Source organism: Lolium rigidum, chromosome 2 (assembly GCF_022539505.1).
Source record: "Lolium rigidum isolate FL_2022 chromosome 2, APGP_CSIRO_Lrig_0.1, whole genome shotgun sequence".
NCBI classification, from domain to species: domain Eukaryota; kingdom Viridiplantae; phylum Streptophyta; class Magnoliopsida; order Poales; family Poaceae; genus Lolium; species Lolium rigidum.
The window spans coordinates 239,805,397-239,819,970 of NC_061509.1; positions in this window are offsets into that span (position 1 = coordinate 239,805,397).

Here is a 14,574-nt window from a genome sequence, read left to right on the forward strand (position 1 = left end):
GGCATCCCTTCTTCATCGACAACTTATCAGGTCACCTCTAGTGAAACTATATTTTTATCCCGTCACATCTTATGTGCTTTACTTGGAGCGTCTGTTTGCTTTTGTTTTTGTTTTTGTTTGAATAAAATCGGATTCTAGCATTCCTTGTTTGGGAGAGAGACACGCTCCGCTGTTTCGTATGAACACATATGTTCTTAGCTTTATCTTTAATGTTCATTGCGAAGGGTGAACTACTTCGTTCATTGTTATATGGTTGGAAACATAAAATGCTGCATGTGGTAAATGGTATAATGTCTTGAATAATTTAATACTTGGCAATCGTTGTGCTCATATAGATCATGTTTAAGCTCTTGCATCATGTACTTTGCACCTATTAATGAAGAACTACATAGAGCTTGTTAAAATCTGGTTTGCATGATTAGTTTCTCTTGAGTCTAGATATTTTCTGGTTAAAGTGTTTGAACAACAAGGAGACAATGTAAAGTCTTATAATACTTACAATATGTTCATATGTGAGCTTTGCTGCACCTTTTATACTTGAGTTTGCTTCAAACAACCTTGCTAGCCTAGCCTTGTATTGAGAGGAATTCTTCTCGTGCATCCAAATCCTTGAGCCAAAAATTATGCCATTTGTGTCCACCATACCTACCTACTACATGGTATTTCTCTGCCATTCCAAAGTAAATTACTTGAGTGCTACCTTTAAAATTCTATTGTTTGTCTTTGCAATATATAGCTCATGGGAAAATAGCCTTAAAAACTATTGTGGTGAAGAATATGTACTTATGTGTCTTATTTCTTAATAAGTTGCTTGTTGAGCGGTAACCATGTTTCTGGGACGCCATCAACTTTTACACCTTTGTTGAATATCATGTGAGTTGCTATGCATGTTCGTCTTGTCTGAAGTAAGGGTGATTTTCATGATCAAATGGTTTGAGTATGCATATTGTTAGAGAAGAACATTGGGCCGCTAACTAAAGCCATGATTCATGGTGGAAGTTTCAGTTTGGACAATCAATCCACAATCTCTTATGAGAATTTTAACTGTTGTTGAATGCTTATGCATTAAAGAGGAGTCCATTATCTGTTGTCTATGTTGTCCCGGTATGGATGTCTAAGTTGAGAATAATCAAAAGCGAGAAATCCAATGCGAGTTTTCTCCTTAGACCTTTGTACAAGCGGCATAGAGGTACCCCTTGTGACACTTGGTTGAAACATATGCTATGCAATGATAATCCATGTTAATCCAAGCTAATTAGGACAAGGTGCGAGCACTATTGGTATACTATGCATGAGGCTTGCAACTTATAGGATATCTTATACATAACACATATGATTTATTACTACCGTTGACAAAATTGTTTCTATGTTTTCAAAATAAAAAGCTCTAGCACAAAAATAGTAATCCATGATTCCCTCTGCGAAGGGCCAATCTTCTACTTTATTGTTGAGTCAGTTTACCTATTCTTTCTATCTTAGAAGCAAACACTTGTATCAACTGTGTGCATTGATTCTTTCATGTTTACCTATTGCACTTGTTATATTACTTTGTGTTGACAATTATCCATGAGATATACATGTTGAAGTTGAAAGCAACTCGCTGAAACTTATATCTTCCTTTGTGTTGCTTCAATGCCTTTACTTTGAATCTATTGCTTTATGAGTAACTCTTATGCAAGTCTTATTGATGCTTGTCTTGAAAGTACTATTCATGAAAAGTCTTTGCTATATGACTCATTTGTTTACTCATTATCTTCATCATTGCTTCGAATCGCTGCATTCATCTCATATGCTTTACAATAGTATGATCAAGATTATGATAGCATGTCACTTCGAAATTATCTTTGTTATCGTTTACCTACTCGAGGGCGAGTAGGAACTAAGCTTGGGGATGCTTGATACGTCTCAAACGTATCTATAATTTCTTATGTTCCATGCTACTTTTATGATGATACTCACATGTTTTATACACATTATATGTCATATTTATGCATTTTCCGGCACTAACCTATTAACGAGATGCCGAAGAGCCGATCTGTCGTTTTCTCGCTATTTTTGGTTTCAGAAATCCTAGTAAGGAAATATTCTCGGAATTGGACGAAATCAACGCCCGTGGGCTTATTTTTCCACGAAGCTTCCAGAAGACCGAGGGAGATACGAAGTGGGGCCACGGGGCGCCGCCACACTAGGGCGGCGCGGCCTAGGGGGCCCCGCGCGGCCCTAGCGTGTGGGGCCCCCGTGACTCCTCCGACTCCGCCCTTCCGCCTACTTAAAGCCTTCGTCGCGAAACCCCCGCATCCGAGAGCCACGATACGGAAAACCTTCCCGCAGACGCCGACGCCGCCAATCCCATCTCGGGGGATTCAGGAGATCGCCTCCGGCACCCTCGCCGGAGAGGGGAATCATCTCCCGGAGGTCTCTTCATCGCCATGATCGCCTCCGGATCGATGTGTGAGTAGTCCACCCTCGGACTATGGGTCCATAGAAGTAGCTAGATGGTTGTCTTCTCCTCATTGTGCTATCATGTTAGATCTTGTGAGCTGCCTATCATGATCAAGATCATCTATTTGTAATGCTACATGTTGTGTTTGTTGGGATCCGATGAATATTGAATACTATGTCAAGTTGATTATCAATCTATCATATATGTTGTTTATGTTCTTGCATGCTCTCCGTTGCTAGTAGAGGCTCTGGCCAAGTTGATACTTGTAACTCCAAGAGGGAGTATTTATGCTCGATAGTGGGTTCATGCCTCCATTGAATCTGGGGGAGTGACAGCAACCTCTAAGGTTGTGGATGTGCTGTTGCCACTAGGGATAAAACATCGATGCTTTGTCTAAGGATATTTGTGTTGATTACATTACGCACCATACTTAATGCAATTGTCTGTTGTTTGCAACTTAATACTGGAAGGGGTTCGGATGATAACCTCAAGGTGGACTTTTTAGGCATAGATGCATGCTGGATAGCGGTCTATGTACTTTGTCGTAATGCCCCGATTAAATCTCATAGTACTCATCATGATATATGTATGTGCATTGTTATGCCTTCTTTATTTGTCAATTGCCCAACTGTAATTTGTTCACCCAACATGCTATTTATCTTATGGCAGAGACACCACTAGTGAACTGTGGACCCCGGTCCAATTCTTTACATCTGAAATACAATCTCATCGCAATACTTGTTCTTTACTCGTTCTTCGCAAACAAACATCATCATCCACACTATACATCTAATCCTTTGTTTACAAGCAAGCCGGTGAGATTGACAACCTCACCGTTACGTTGGGGCAAAGTACTTTGATTGTGTTGTGCAGGTTCCACGTTGGCGCCGGAATTCCTGGTGTTGCGCCGCACTACACTCTGCCACCAACAACCTTCACGTGTTCCTTGACTCCTACTGGTTCGATAACCTTGGTTCTTACTGAGGGAAAACTTGCTGATGTGCGCATCACACCTTCCTCTTGGGGTTCCCAACGGACATGTGTCTTACACGCCATCACAGTGGATCCTTTCGAAGCATTATTGCCGGAAAATGTTCCGCCATAACGCTTGGGGGCTACTATGACACTTTAAAATTTTCTTCAGTTTGAGTTTTTGTAAGTATTTAGGTGCTAACTATTGACTAGTTAACGCCTACATACTTGGGGGCTACTGGGAAGTACCTTGTGCTTGCAGAGGAGCTGGTCCCAGAATTGGCCGACCTCCTTTTTGAAGTTCTGAATCTCTGACGATTCAACATCAGGCTTCCCCCAGGCATTGCTCAGCATGGCGTTGAGTAGATCTTGTTCCAGATTCCACTTTCCCGCCTCAGTAAGCTTGTTGGAAAACTTGGTCGCGTAAGCCTTGGGGGTGGAGGTAAGGTCGGTCGGATCGCCGAAGTTCTTCGGAAAAACGATGACATCACTAGGTGCAGTTTAGCCTTTCCGGAAGAGTTAACTTCCGCCTCTTCCTGGCCCTGTACTTGAGCTTCTTCGGGAGCGGTTCGCCTTGTTCCGGAGCTTTCTCCGCCCACCTTTTCACTACTCACTGGAATTATTTCCACTTGAGTTTCGGTAGCAGGAGGGGGAGAAGGCTCAGCTCGGGGCGGAGACGGTTGGGGAGTAGCGTGTGAAGTACTTGGCGGAGCTGGCGTAGGAGGACCAACAGCTGGAGATTTTTGCATGTACTTGGTGATAGATTTCTGGACGTTGGTCCGCGTGGTGGTGGTAGTCGGGTTCCTATAAGCAAGTGAAGGAAATAAGTAACAAGTTGTACAAGTTAAAAATAAGCATCAAGCTCGGAAACTTACGCAGCGCCGGGAATAATTGGACGTGACCTTTTCCCTGCTGTGGACAGCAGTTTAAGGCGCTCGCGCTCCGCCTTCCTTGAATTGAGCGGAGGTGGCTTTACAGTTTTTGCCTTGCTGTCCACAACTGGCGCGTGGTGACGTGGGAGGTAGAAATCTCTGTGGTGTAGCTTTTCTTCGTTCCCCGGCAACGGCGCCAGAAAATAGCTTGATGTCTATGCACGCTTCTATTCCTGTAGACAGTGTTGGGCCTCCAAGAGCAGAGTTTGTAGAACAGCAGCAAGTTTCCCTTAAGTGAATCACCCAAGGTTTATCGAACTCAGGGAGGTAGAGGTCAAAGATATCCCTCTCAAGCAACCCTGCAATTACGATACAAGAAGTCTCTTGTGTCCCCAACACACCTAATACACTTGTCAGATGTATAGGTGCACTAGTTCGGCGAAGAGATAGTGAAATACAAGTGATATGGATGAATATGAGTGGTAATAACAATCTGAATAAAATATGGCAGCAAGTAAACATGCAGTAGAACAGTAAATAAACGGAGTTTCGATGCTTAGAAACAAGGCCTAGGGATCATACTTTCACTAGTGGACACTCTCAACATTGATCACATAACTTAATAAACAAATACTACTTTCTCTACACTCTCTTGTTGGATGACAAACACCATTCATTGTGTAGGGCTACAAGAGCTCCCTCAAGCCGGAGTTAACAAGCTCCACAACATTCGGTGTTCATATTTAAGTAACCTTAGAGTGCATAATAGACCATTGCAATTATACCGAGTACTAACATAGCATGCACACCGTCACCGTCGAGCTATGAAAGGGGGAATAGATCGCATCAATACTATCATAGTAATAGTTAACTTCATAATCTACAAGAGATCACAATCATAGCTTATACCAAGTACTACATGATGCACACACTATCAACATTACATAATAAAGGAGGAATAGACTACTTTAATAACATCACTAGAGTAGCACATAGATGATATTCAACTAGATCACAAAGCTCATGATCACATAAAGATCACATGAGAGAGAGAGATGAACCACATAGCTACGGTACAGCCCTTAGCCTCGGGGGAGAACTACTCCCTCCTCATCATAGGAGTCAGCAGCGACGATGAAGATGGCGGTGGTGTCGATGGAGATGCCTTCCGGGGGCACTTCCCCGTCCCGGCGGCGTGCCGGAACAGAGACTTATGTCCCCCGAAACGGAGTTTCACGATGGCGGCGGCGTCCCTGGAGTCTTTCTGGAGTTTCGTCAATTGGTATCGGAGTTTTAGGTCACGAGGGCTTATATGGGCGAAGAGACGGAGTCGGAAGGGCGCCAGGGCTCCCTCCCCATAGGCCGGCGCGGCCGTGGTGGAGCCCGCGCGGCCCTATGGTCCAGGGCCCCTGGGCCTCCTCTCCGGCTCCCCTTCGGTGTTCTGGTCCGTCTCGGTGAATTAAGATATTTGGCTTTCGTTTCGTCGAATTCCAAGAATATTGCCCGAACAGCCTTCCTGGAACCAAAAACAGCAGAAAACAGGAACTGGCACTTCGGCATCTTGTTAATAGGTTAGTTCCGGAAAATGCATATAAATGATGTAAAGTGTGTATAAAACATATGTGTATCATCATAAAAGTAGCATGGAACATAAGAAATTATAGATACGTTGGAGACGTATCAGCATCTCCAAGCTTAGTTCCTACTCGCCCTCGAGTAGGTAAACGATAACAAAGATAATTTCTTAAGTGACATGCTATCAATCTTGATCAATACTATTGTAAAGCATATGAGATGAATGAAGTGATTCAAAGCAATGGTGAAGACAATGAATAAACAACTGAATCATATAGCAAAGACTTTTCATGAATAGTACTTTCAAGACAAGCATCAATAAGACTTGCATAAGAGTTAACTCATAAAGCAATAAATTCTTAGTAGAAAGCTTTGAAGCAACACAAAGGAAGATATAAGTTTCAGCGAGTTGCTTTCAACTTCAACATGTATATCTCATGGATAATTGTCAACACAAAGTAATATAACAAGTGCAATAGGTAAACATGTAAGAATCAATGCACACAGTTCATACAAGTGTTTGCTTCTAAGATAGAAAGAAGTAGGTAAACTGGCTCAACAATAAAGTAAAAGATAGGCCCTTCGCAGAGGGAAGCATGGATTACTATTTTTGTGCTAGAGCTTTTCATTTTGAAAACATAGAAACAATTTTGTCAACGGTAGTAATAAATCATATGTGTTATGTATAAGACATCTTATAAGTTGCAAGCCTCATGCATAGATTACCAATAGTGCCCGCACCTTGTCCTAATTAGCTTGGATTAACACGGATTATCATTGCATAACATATGTTTCAACCAAGTGTCACAATGGGGTACCTCTATGCCGCCTGTACAAAGGTCTAAGGAGATAGATCGCATTTGATTTCTCGTTTTTGATAGATCTCAACTTAGGACATCCATACCGGGACAACATAGATAACGTGATAATGGACTCCTCTTTAATGCATAAGCATTCAACAACAAATAATATTCTCATAAGAGATTGAGGATTGATGTCCAAACTGAAACTTCCACCATGATTCATGGCTTTAGTTAGCGGCCCAATGTTCTTCTCTAACAATATGCATACTCAAACCATTTGATCATGATAAATCACCCTTACTTCAGACAAGACGAACATGCATAGCAACTCACATGATATTCAACAAAGGTGTAATAGTCGATGGCGTCCCCAGAAACATGGTTACCGCTCAACAAGTAACTTATTAAGAAATAAGATACATAAGTACATATTCAATACCACAATAGTTTTTAAGCTATTTTTACCATGAGCTATATATTGCAAAGACAAAGGAATGAAATTTTAAAGGTAGCACTCAAGCAATTTACTTTGGAATGGCAGAGAAATACCATGTAGTAGGTAGGTATGGTGGACACAAATGGCATGGTTTTTGGCTCAAGGATTTGGATGCACGAGAAGAAATCCCTCTCAATACAAGGCTTAGGCTAGCAAGGTTGTTTGAAGCAAACTCAAGTATAAACCGGTACAGCAAAACTTACATAAGAATATATTGCAAGCATTATAAGACTCTACACTGTCTTCCTTGTTGTTCAAACCCTCACCAGAAAATATCTAGACTCTAGAGAGACCAATCATGCAAACCAAATTTTAACAAGCTCTATGTAGTTCTTCATTAATAGGTGCAAAGTACATGATGCAAGAGCTTAAACATGATCTATATGAGCACAACAATTTCCAAGTATCAAATTATTCAAGACATTATACCATTTACCACATGAAGCATTTTCTGTTTCCAACCATATAACAATGAATGAAGCAGTTTCAACCTTCGCCATGAACATTAAGAATAAAGCTAAGAACATATGTGTTCATACGAAACAGCGGAGCGTGTCTCTCTCCCAAACAAGGAATGCTAGGATCCGATTTTATTCAAACAAAAACAAAAACAAACGAGACGCTCCAAGTAAAGCACATAAGATGTGACGGAATAAAAATATAGTTTCACTAGAGGTGACCTCGATAAGTTGTCGATGAAGAAGGGATGCCTTGGGCATCCCCAAGCTTAGATGCTTGAGTCTTCTTAAAATATGCAGGGATGAACCACGGGGGCATCCCCAAGCTTAGACTTTTCACTCTTCTTGATCATATTGTATCATCCTCCTCTCTTGACCCTTGAAAACTTCCTCCACACCAAGCTCAAAACAAACTCATTAGATGATTAGTGCATAATCAAAAATTCACATATTCAGAGGTGACACAATCATTCTTAACACTTCTGGACATTGCACAAAGCTACTGAAAGTTAATGGAACAAAGAAATCCATCCATCATAGCAAAAGAAGCAATGCGAAATAAAAGGCAGAATCTGTCAAAACAGAACAGTCCGTAAAGACGAATTTTTCTGGGGCACTTAACTTGCTCAGATGAAAATGCTCAAATTGAATGAAAGTTGCGTACATATATGAGGATCACGCACGTAAATTGGCAGATTTTTCTGATTTACCTACAGAAGGGGCTGCTAAATTTCGTGACAGCAAGAAATCTGTTTCTGCGCAGTAATCCAAATCTAGTATCAACCTTACTATCAAAGATTTTACTTGGCACAACAGTGCAATAAAATAAAGATAAGGAGAGGTTGCTACAGTAGTAGCAACTTCCAAGACACAACAAAACAGTAGCAAAATAAAACATGGGTTATCTCCCAAGAAGTGCTTTCTTTATAGCCATTAAGATGGGCTCAGTAATTTTAATGATGCACTCGCAAGAAATAGGAGTTGAAGCAAAAGAGAGAATCAAAAGCAAGTATGAAACAAATTTAAGCCTAACCCACTTCCTATGAAAAGGAATCTTGTACACAAATAAATTCATGAGGAGCAAAGTGGCAAGCATAGGAAGATAAAACACGAGTAACTTCAAGATTCTCAACATAAAGAGGTGAAACTTAATATTATTAAGATGCATATAGCCATGTTTCCCTCTCTCATAATAACTTTCAGTGGCATCATGAAAAAACTCAACAATATAACTATCACATAAAGAATTCTTATTCACATGCATAAAAGTATCATTACTCTCCACATAAGCATAATCAATTTTATTAGTAACAGTGGGAGTAAAACTATCACAACCATCATCATAAACTGCAGGCATGGTATAATCATAATAAACTTCATCCTCCATAGTAGGCGGCACCAAAATACCACTATCATTATAATCATCATAAATGGGAGGCAAAGTATCATCAAAGAAAATTTTCTCCTCAAAACTTGGGGACTAAAAATATCATGCTCATCAAAACCAGCTTCCCCAAGCTTAAATTCTTCCATAGCATTAGCAACAATGGTGTTCAAAGCATTCATACTAATAACATTGGCATTATCATGCATATAAAGTTCCATAGGTTTTTTAATTTTCTCTTCAAACACCTCATGTCCTAACTCAAGATAAATACTATAAAGATATCTAATATTTTTGTTGTTTTCCATTAAGCCTAACTAGTGTAAACAAGAAACAAAAAGATGCAATTGCAGGATCTAAAGGAAATAGCTTCGAGCACTCACACACCGGCAACAAGACTAGGAGATAGCTTAGTAGTCGGAGGATGTGAATACCTTTTACCTTACCTCCCCGGCAACGGCGCCAGAAAATAGCTTGTTGTCCACAACTGGCGCGTGGTTGACGTGGGAGGTAGAAATCTCGGTGGTGTAGCTTTTCTTCGTTCCCCGGCAACGGCGCCAAAAAATAGCTTGATGTCTACGCACGCTTCTATTCCTGTAGACAGTGTTGGGCCTCCAAGAGCAGAGGTTTGTAGAACAGCAGCAAGTTTCCTTAGGTTCATCGAACTCAGGGAGGTAAAGGTCAAAGATATCCCTCTCAAGCAACCCTGCAATTAAGATACAAGAAGTCTCTTGTGTCCCCAACACACCTAATACACTTGTCAGATGTATAGGTGCACTAGTTCGGCGAAGAGATAGTGAAATACAAGTGATATGGATGAATATGAGTGGTAATAACAATCTGAATAAAATATGGCAGCAAGTAAACATGCAGTAGAACAGTAAATAAATGGAGTTTCGATGCTTAGAAACAAGGCCTAGGGATCATACTTTCACTAGTGGACACTCTCAACATTGATCACATAACTGAATAAACAAATACTACTTTCTCTACACTCTCTTGTTGGATGACAAACACCATTCATTGTGTAGGGCTACAAGAGCTCCCTCAAGCCGGAGTTAACAAGCTCCACAACATTCGGTGTTCATATTTAAGTAACCTTAGAGTGCATAATAGACCATTGCAATTATACCGAGTAGTAACATAGCATGCACACTCGTCACCGTCGAGCTATGAAAGGGGGAATAGATCGCATCAATACTATCATAGTAATAGTTAACTTCATAATCTACAAGAGATCACAATCATAGCTTATACCAAGTACTACATGATGCACACACTTGTCAACATTACATCATGAAGGAGGAATAGACTACTTTAATAACATCACTAGAGTAGCACATAGATGATATTCAACTAGATCACAAAGCTCATGATCACATAAAGATCACATGAGAGAGAGAGATGAACCACATAGCTACGGTACAGCCCTTAGCCTCGGGGGATAACTACTCCCTCCTCATCATAGGAGTCAGCAGCGACGATGAAGATGGCGGTGGTGTCGATGGAGATGCCTTCCGGGGGCACTTCCCCGTCCCGGCGGCGTGCCGGAACAGAGACTTCTGTCCCCTGAAACGGAGTTTCGCGATGGCGGCGGCATCCCTGGAGTATTTCTGGAGGTTCATCAATTGGTATCGAAGTTTTAGGTCACGAGGGCTTATATGGGCGAAGAGACGGAGTCGGAAGGGCGCCAGGGCTCCCTCCCCATAGGCCGGCGCGGCCAGGGTGGAGCCCGCGCGGCCCTATGGTCTAGGGCCCCTGGGCCTCCTCTCCGGTTCCCCTTCGGTGTTATGGTCCGTCTCGGTGAATTAAGATATTTGGCTTTCGTTTCGTCGAATTCCGAGAATATTGCCCGAACAGCCTTCCTGGAACCAAAAACGACGAGAAAACGAGACCGGCACTTCGGCATCTTGTTAATAGGTTAGTTCCGGAAAATGCATAGAAATGATGTAAAGTGTGTATAAAACATATGTGTATCATCATAAAATTAGCATGGAACATAAGAAATTATAGATACGTTGGAGACGTATCATGCCTTCTTGGCGGAGGCCTCGCCGCTGGCTCCGGCTTTGGAGCCGGAAGCTTTGGCGCGGGGACGCTTAGTGGGTCGAGGAGCGGCCTTCTTGGGCGCTTGCTCCTCCTCCTCCGGATCCTCCTCCACCGCTTCGCCGCTGACGGGGACTCTGAGTATGGTGCGGAAATCTTCCTCCGCCAAAGAATCGAGCTGGAGAGGAAAACAAGAAAAAGTTAAAACACTTCACAACATGAGAAGTTAAAAATTGCAAAAGTACAAATGCTTACCGGAGGGCACTGGTCGTTGGTCTTGATATCCTTACTAATTCCGGGACCGGTTGGACCCGACCAATCTTCACAAGTGTCTTGATTCTCCTCTTGAGATAATCGACTAGCAAGTCGTGGCGGGTAACTCGGAGAAGGTCATCCGCCCCGGTGTACGCGCAGATTAAGCGCGCATTATACCGCAGCGGTTGGATCCGGCGAGAAGACAAGCTCAATGTGAGCTCAGTTCCGGTTAGCCCATCGTGGACTAACCAAGAAATCCTTCGCGCAGCCTTCTCCAAGATTGGGAACTGGGCGAGGGTGGGGACGAAGCTCCAGCTGTCACGCTCTTCCGGAGGCTTAATGATGAATTTGGGCAGCCCTTCGTGGACACCCGGAACTGTGATATTCTTCACGTAGAACCCTCTGGCGTTCCAGTACCTGATGGACTCGTGGGAGGAGTGAGGTGGATACATCCGGCCAGGTCGGAGCATGAAGGTCATGCTCTCGCAGTTCACCATGGCTTTGTCTTTTGTTTCCTTCTTTACTCGGAAGAAAAACTGCCATAAGCGGACGTCCGGACGAATTCCGAGATGCCCTTCGCAGAGCGTCATGAAGTTCGAGAGGAGCAAGTATGAGTTCGGATAGATGTTGTGAGGTTAAAGTCCATAGGTGGAAAGGATGGAGAGGAAAAATTCCGAGCAGGGGAGCGATAGACCGCGCTCTACCCAGGCTTTTGTCAGGACTCGTTCATCCGCGTCTGGCTTGGGGGTGACGGAGTCTCGCATGAAACTCCATTGCGGAGATATCATGACCTCGCTTTGGAGGTCCCTGAGTTCCGAATCCTTGGTCTCGCAAGGCCACCACTGTCCTTTCTCGCCCTCTCGGATCTAGGCCTTGGAAGCCTTCTTCGCCTCCGCTTCCTACACTTTAGTTTCCATCCTTGCTTGACCCTCGATTTCTTCTTGGATCTCTTTGAGGGTGGGGATCCGGCCTAGTGCGTTGCTGGAAGATGCGGAGAATGGTTGAGCTAAGCGCGTGTCGGAAACATATGGTGGCAGGAATGCTATGGGTTCCGGACAGCTTGGTTCTAGTGAATTGGGTTCAGGACTATTCGGAGAACTATCAGTACACTTTGGTGAGCTAGGTGACATGCTTCCAGCTGCACCCATGTGATAAGCTAAGCCGAGTAAGCCGGAACTAGTCTAAGTCTAAAGTACCTCTTCTTCTACAAGTCCGGCGGACATACCGTTAATGGTGCGGTGGTTCTTCGTCGTGCCGGCGAGGGTGAGGTTGCCGGACGGAGCGCGTTGATCTCCGCTTGACCGCAAATCGGCGGCGGATCGGATTTCCCGATCAACCGTGACGATCTCATGTCGAGGGTGGCCTTGGAGTGGCGGCGGACGAAGCTTCCCGTGAGCGAGCTCGCCGGAGATAAGATCTGGTCGGCGGCGCGGCTGGAGGACGAAGACGAAGTGGCTAGAGTGGTGAAACGAATGAAGAACTTACCGTCGCAGCGGGTATTTATAGGCCACGCGCGGAGATTCGTGAGCCGGATCCAACAGCGGAAATGGAACGGTCACACCGTTGGATGGCCGCCACGTGTCTTAGGTTAAAACGGTGAAATCGAGGTAGCGGTAACTAGAACTGGGCAAGTTCCGAAATTTCCGGCTGAAGATTTGCATCTCTGAAAATTTAGCGCGGGAAAAAGGAAGTTCAGTTCAATGCACGCGAGAAACCCGCTGAAGATATTGTTATAAAAATACAATGATTTCCGGTGGAATGAAGTCGGAAACAAGAAAGTTTTGGAAGCTCTTCAAGATTCTCTTCGGATCCAAGTTGAATGAAGTCGGAGGAATGATGAATCTCGGAGAACTTCGGGGGCTACTGTTGTGGGTATACTTTATGGGTATATCAACGGCATGGCCTAGATCTGGTAATCCCGGGTGGCCCACAGATGGTGATGTGGCATGTGCCCCATCGGGCGGCCCAGTTGCTGTAGATCATGAAGGATGAAGTTCAGCCCAGGAGCAGGGAGCCGGATCCCAACCGACCTACGAAGGAGGCCGGATCTGTGGAGGCCCATAAGGTATCCAGATCCAGTACGACATAGATGGAAGGCGGATCCTTGACGTACACGGCAAGACATTGTACCGTAGTTAGGCAACTTGTATTCCGGCTAGGACTCTCCATGTAAACCCTAGATCCGTGCGGCTTTATAAGCCGGATCCCGGGAGCCCTAGAGGGACAACCACAACTCATTGTAACAACGCGAAAGCACCCAGATAATTCCAAACAAGCAGTAGGCCCTGTCCTCGAGCAGGTGTTCCGAAGCTGGGTAAATTGCGTACCACCGTCCCGAGGACTCTCCGCCCTATGGCCCCTACTTCTTCTCCCCCTCGTGAGGATCCCTCCTCCGAGGTACCGTCGAATAGGAAACGACAAGTTGGCTTTGCCATCTTGTTGCGCATCACCATATACCACCACTATGTTCCATGTGAAGTTGTCTATTTTGCTTGCTATGAGGAATCTAACAAAATAAACCCCTTTATGTTTTTTCACCAAATCATAAGTTTCTTTATTAACCCCCAATAAAATCCCACCAGATCTTACCCTTGCCGGTATACCATCCCAGTGAAACTCAGATCCCCCACTTATTTCTTTGAGGAATTTTATGGGATACTCTTGTCTCATTGTTTCTTGTATACCAACAAAGTCAAGTTTGTGATCCTTTATGTTTTGTCTAATATAACTCTTCTTGCTTTCTTCCCCTGTACCCCTACTATTCCATGTAAGACCACTAATCATTTTAAATCTTTCTTTTTCTCTTTTCTACACATCACCTTAGGCTTAATGGGGGTTTTGTAGTGAAAATCCACATGAGTCACTCCCACATCCACCTTCTGTTTCCCCTCACCAATATATGGAGAAACCAGATTATCTGTTAAAACCTCATAGTCCTCTTTACCCATTTTGAGAATATCCAATAAAACTTGGTCAACAGCATCTGGCTGGTTGTCCATGTCTGTTGGATATTCTAAAACTTCAGGGTCCTCCTCTTTGCTCAAGAAAATATTTACCCTATCTTGCTCGTGTTCTATTATCAGAGCTAGATTAGCATCTATCATGTCCAAAGTAGTACCAAGATCAATCCCAACCTTGCTAGCAATGTCTAAGATAATATAATCAGAAGTGTTAGTAAGAGTAGGAAGGGAAGTACTACCTTCTGATGACTGAAGAATCTTCACCATGGCTATTTTTTTTGCCTTGTCCATGATTGGAACATCATTCTTA